Raw genomic sequence first — 6,488 nt, 5'->3', positions numbered from 1 at the left:
TGCCGCCCCGCCAGGTGCGGCCACTGCCCCTAATCCCTGGCCCACCCCGCTAAGCCCGGCCTGAGCAACGCCACAGCTGGGGGCGGCCGGCCACGCGCCGCCCATCACCGCAGCCCCACTCCTCCCCCCTCAGCGTGTGCCCTGCGCCCCGATCCCTAGATCCCTAGCCCCATACTGCAATCCGACTCAGCCGGCCACTGACCCAGCCTGTCTCGGAGCATCCCCACTGCTCCACCACAGTGCTCCCAGCTCCTATCTCCATCCTTTGTCACAGTCCTGAAGATGGATGGCTCTCCAAGTTAGGATGTCAGTCCTACCCGAGCCTGGCCAAGCCTCCACTCATCTCCATTCCCCGCTCTGCTCTTGCTCAGCTCTCAAGAGCTGGGGTCCTTTCTCTGTCTGTCTTATAATGTCTGGGACCCCACCCCGACCCATCTTTATCTACCTGTTTATGCTATACTTAGGCAAGATGCACATCACCGTTTATTCAAATTCTGTATCCAGATGGGATGAATTCCAAGATCTTTGTGTTAGGGGTTGGGGATTCCCAGGTCTCTTTGAACCCCACATTTACTCACGTGAAAAATGAGATTTCTTTTACATGACTTCTGAGAATCTGTTTTCCTTTTTTGAGGCAGTTTCCCACATTTACTAGGCTAGACACTTGAGCTGAGGATGATCTTGAACTTCGATCCTTCAAACTCCATCTGAGACGCTGAAATTACTGGTGTGTCACCACACACAGATTTAAGCAGTGCTGAGCATCCAACGTGGGAAACCATTTCACCAAGTAAACTACATCTCCAGTCCGAGGCCGGTTCTGCTGTTCTTGTAGCCAGGCTGATAATGACAAGTTCACTCATCTGATAGAAAAGATGGGTGAGTGTGGTGAGGACCCCATCTCATTACTCAGTTCCCTGCTAAGTCAAGACAGCTTTATTTCCAGTGTGGGGAACAGTAAGAAGGGATGGTGTGGAGTTCAAGTCTGGGCCAGGTCTTGGGGTTGGCGGGGAGGGGTCTCTACCGCTTTGCACATCCTCTGGAAGGGTGCTTCTCTAGGCCTGGCCTGCTGGTGGTCCGCTTCACGGCTAGTAGTGGTGCTGATGGACAGCTCCGGCAGGTGGGAGCCGGCTGGTCACCCCTGACAGCTCTGCCCACCTGTCACTCTCCTGCTCGGGTGACCAGCTGCCTGACCCACTGACCAACTTCCCGCCGCGTCTCAGCACCCTGGACAATGTGTGCAGCGTCCTGCCTGCTTCCCTTCGGCTTTTCTCAACAACTTGCTCCTGTACATGGCTGCATGTGTGCATGCCCCATGTGACACAGGGCCACGTGATTAAATGGGGCAGACATACCTCAGCTGTGTAGAGATCTCTGGGCTGAGTCCCAGCTCACAATTGCCCCTTGCTATCTCCTTCTCAAGCAACATTAAGAGCCTAGGCCGTGCCTGTCGAGATCTGTATTAGTTATGATTCTCACTACTGTGACAAAACACGCACCAAGAACAACTGAAGAAAGGAAGGTTGGTTTGTTTTTGTTTGGTTGCTCAGGCTTGGGTGTATAGTCCATCACGGAGAAGCAGGCATGGTGCCAGGTGTGTGGGGCAGCTGGTCACATTGCACCTGCAGTACAAAACAGAGAAACAGAGAGAGGGGGGATGGGGTGGGGTGGGGGACTGGTGCTCAGTTCATTATCTCCTTTTTATTCATCTCTGGCCACTCACATTCAGGGTGGCTCTTCCCTCCTCAGTCAAACCTTTCTGGAAACACCCTCACAGACATACCCAGAGGTGTTCCCATGGGGTTCTAAATCCCATCAAGTTGGCAATCAGGATCAACCATCACACCCTCCAGAAGAGAAGACAACAGTCACTCCAGCTCAGAAAATGACCTCTCCCACTCTGAGCCACCACTTCAGCTTCTACCTCATCTCAAGTGCTTCTGGGGGGCAGAGCTGTGTGCTTGGGCCTAAGGAGAAACAGGTCTTCCTCAGGAGAGTTCTGAGCTCTTGGACAGTCCTGGCCCATCCCACCACTTCTTCAGTCTTCTCCCCCAGACTCCGCCCCATCCTTGGCAGCATCTGAGAAGAGAAGTAATGAGAGACTCACAGAGCCCTTTGCGGACAGTGGGTGCGGGATGAACTTGGAAAGCCCCCTCTGTTTCCTCATGCATTTCCCCATCTTATCCCACGTGGGTTCTCTCCTCCCCAGCTCTCTTCTCAGAAGCTCTCTATTTGGTCAAAGTCTGGCAAGGAGGACTCAAAGGTAAAGATGCCTTCTACCATGCTTGGCCACCTGAGTTCCGGCTCCAGGACATGGTGGAAGTACAAGTAACAGACTGTCTTCTCCACATACACGCCACGGGCACATGCACACCTGCACCCTCCACACACAAACACTAAATAAATAAAAATGCGAAGCCCTCTTTGCCTCAGCTTCAGGCGCGCGTCCTGCCTCTGACTTTCCGCATGTTTTATGATAGCGATTATAATGTATAATAGCCTTTATGTTGCCTTTACTATGTTGGCCATCTATGCTGCGTGTGCAGCCACCCCATATTTAGCAGTTTAAAGCAGCAAATGTTTCATGTTTTCTACGGCGAAGTTCCAGAGCAGCAGCAGGGCTGCGGCAGGACACACGGCCTCTTCCAGGTCACAGGTAGAGGTGTTGACTGGGGTGGAGGTCATCTCCAGGCCTGGCTGTGGGAGGAGCCATGTCCGTGTGACTCCTGTGACTCCTGGTTGGGAGCATCGGTTTCTTGTCATGGGGGCGGCTCATAACATGGCTGCTGGCTTCTCTTTAGAGTAAGTGAAGTAAGATAGCATGCCAGTGACAGAGAGCCCCTGAAAACTTTGGGTGTGGTGCCCCCATTGCTGCAGACTGTCAAGAGGGAAGAGATTACATTACACCAGGATGCAGACAGCACAAAGGGCCATTTTACAGAGCACCATGGTCCTTCAGTAGACATGTATCTAATGAATGTGGCCATCAGCAACCACCATTCCTGCTGGCTACTATCCTCATACAATCCCTCATTCCCCCCCCCCCTGTCCCACCTAATTTTTCTTCTTCATCGATACTGTTTACAGTTTAAAAATGTATTTTAATCTCAAATACCCCATTCACTCTTATGAATGTTTATCTCCATTCCCCATGTTGTGGAGTTGTGTCTTCCAAAACTGGCTGCACACTTGAGTATATCTCATTCAGTCAGCTCCCGTGACTACCACGAGCTGGAGTGTCATTTTGTTTCCTTCTGAGTTCCCATGGCCTCTCCATCTAGTAGGTCAGGCCCACTTCAGGAAAGAGGAAAGCCCTTGCCTACATTGCATCCTATCATGCATTCTTCCCACCGCACCTGCCTTGGTAATGAGTCTCTGGAGCTTCTGGGCTGTATGGACAGTTCTGCCTTCTCAAGGGATGGATACTACAGCAAGTGTTCAGTGGGTATTCAGTGTGAACACACCCAGCGCAAGGACTGCCCAGAGACGACTCTCTCTCTCTCTCTCTCTCTCTCTCTCTCTCTCTCTCTCTCTCTCTCTCTCTCTCTCTCTCTCTCTCTGTGTGTGTGTGTGTGTGTGTGTGTGTGTGTGTGTGTGTGTGTTTATTCACGGAACTCATAGATGTGGCTGGAACAGGTTCTCATGGCCACCCTTCTTGAAAGACCACATTATCCCCAGGTCTGCCAGGATAATGGTCAGGCCTTAAAGAAGCAAGATTATGTCATGGAGTCTGTGTTAGGTTTCTGTCACTGTGGCAACACACTTGAGACAAGTTAAAGAAATCCTTAGTTATAAGAAAGCTTTATTCTAGCCATGGTTTCAGAGGGCTCAGCTTTGTGGTGAGGCTCACCTACATCCTGGAAGAGGTCGTTCTCATGGCAGCCAGGAAGCAGAGAGAAAGTTCAGAGTTCCAGAATCTCTTTCATGGCGTGAATCTGATAGCCCAATTTTTTTCTGCTAACTCCCATCTCCTGAACATCCCAGAACTTCCCAACCATTCTGCAGAGTCTGGGAAATCCAAAGCATAAGAAGGATACAGTGAGCCTTTGTAGGTCTGAAGATGGGGTCCTTTAAATATGGGTACATAGAACTTTAAAGTGGAGAAGGGCAACAGCGAGGAATGTGGACTCTAGGTCTTGTCATCAAAGGACTGGGTTCTGCCAACAGATTGAGTTGGAAGAATCTTCTTAGAGAGCTCCTCCTAACTGTCCTCTCTCTGACTCTTTGATTTCAGTCTTAGGAGAATGAGAGCCCAGACAAGCCCACCCAAACTTCTGCTGGACAGAATTTGGAGTCAATTAGTAAGCGATTAGAAGCCAGTCAGTTGACTTTTTAAAGTCAACAATCTGTAGGGTTTTTAAAATTAATTTTAAATAATCACAGAATTATACAAGCATCGTAACTTCCTCTCCCCTGAATTGATTTGATTTACCTACTCAGGAGATTTTATAAAAGTTGCACCATATAATAGATAATATTTTGTATCTTTCTTTTTTGCTCAGCATAATGTTTTTCCATACGAGCTGTAGTATATGTGGGTAGGCTTTTTGTGACTGCTGCTCATATGGTAAGGAGGTAACAACCATCCATTCCCCATCTTTGACTGTGATGAAGATAGCTGCCATGGCTTTTGTGAGCAGATTGTTGTATGAGCATGAATTTTCAAGTCTCTTGAGGAGAAACCTAAGTGAGAACTTTCTGAGTCCTATGAGAACTCTGTTTATTTTTTGAGGAACTGCAAGAATGTTTTCCAAAATGTCCGTCCATATTTACATTCCCTCTGTAAGTGATGGTGGGAAATATTTATGCCAACTTAAAGCAATTCAAGCTACTCTAGAGGTATGAAATAGAACCCCACTGTGGTTTTATTTTAATTTCCTTATTGCCATTTGATCTTGAGTGGGTATTGTTTTTATCATTTTTGGGACAGACTATCATCTTCTTGCCTCTACCTGTGAATGCCGGAATTCTGGGTATAAGCCATCATCTCTGTCTTGAAAAGGTGAGAATTGAGGAAAGACTCAAAGGTGTTGAGGAATTGGGAAGGTAGCTATCTGGCAGAAGAACGTTCCAGGCTGAGGAAATCATGACAACAAAGGCTGTAAGGCAGGATGGTGTTTGCAATGTTTGATGCACAGTGAGACGGCATACCTGGAGCCCTGCATGGGGAAGAGGAGGCCAAGTGTTAATGAAACAAGCCTGCATACAGTCTTGGAGGCTTTGCCAGGGTCTCGGCTTTTTCTTTGAATGATGGGGAGTCTTGAAGAATTTGAGCAGAAGATATGTGAGACTTAGTGTCCATCTGGAGACGTGCACTGCCATACTGAAAATAGCTGGGGCAGGACTGTGGGGTCAAGGGTGGAAAACTAAGAGCTGTAGAGATAGTTTTCACTGCGAGCATTTCAAACAAAAGATGGCTGTGACTTGGTTCAGAGTGGCGATGGTGGTGAAATAAGCAGCTGGCAGCCCAGTGCAGGATTTGAAAGCACAACTGACAGGCTCTCGTGACAAACTGGGTAGGGTGGAAGTGGGTAGAGGAGACAGAGAGCAGGTTAATACAGCCTCGAGGGTTTGTATGGACAATGTGAATGATGGTGTTTCCCCATAAGTAGAGATAAGAACAGTGTGTGGAGAAAGTCTCTGGGGGTTTTGGTGGGTTAGGTTGACAGCCATGATTAAGTAGACTGACAAGCATCAGTTTGGAGCTTTGCTGAGTGATCCGGACAAAAGTTGGAAATGAGGCAGTTCCCAGCCTGTGTGTGGTATTTAAAGAAATCTACACATTGCTATTTTTTACATATAGGATTACTCATCCTTCCCTCTGAGCAGATCCATTTTGTGACTATGAACCATTTCCACTCTATTTCTGAGGAACGAGTCTCATCCTCCTGTCTCAGTCAAGTCTAAAAGGTGATGTTGGCATTGCAGACTTAGTAGCTGAGGTTTGGGATGAGTGTGGACAGAAAAGGCAAGAAGCCTAATTCTCGGTTTGGAAAGGGTTTATCGGTTTATCATAATGCTGTATCCGGAAACCCAGGTGACATCTCCGAGAATTAGGCAGCACCTCCGCATTGTTCTTGGACTTAGGTCATATCTATGGATGCTATACCAACTGCTTGTAGTCCTCTCTCCATCATGGCTTGTTGGTAGACTGGATTCAGATCAGGAAGTTCTCAGAATGAGTACCAGTGTCTGCATCTGGAGCCTTGGATGGTGTTTTTAAGACACAGTGCTAGAAATTTACATTGTTTACATAAATCATGTAGTTTATGCCCTTGGGGCCTTGTGCCACCACTTCAACACAGGGGCTGGGGATGGACTTTGGGGTTAGAATTCCTATACTTGATAGTTGACCTGATTTGAATGCAGAATCAGTATCACAGACTCAGGAGTAGGTATGGCATGTGAAAGACATGGGTGTATAGACTCTGAGCACGACAATCTCATGTCTGGGCATTCCACCCTATGTCACTCTAGTGAAGGCATTT

The sequence above is a fragment of the Arvicola amphibius genome, chromosome 12 (assembly GCF_903992535.2).
Source record: "Arvicola amphibius chromosome 12, mArvAmp1.2, whole genome shotgun sequence".
NCBI lineage: Eukaryota > Metazoa > Chordata > Mammalia > Rodentia > Cricetidae > Arvicola > Arvicola amphibius.
This window is presented reverse-complemented; position numbering follows the sequence as displayed.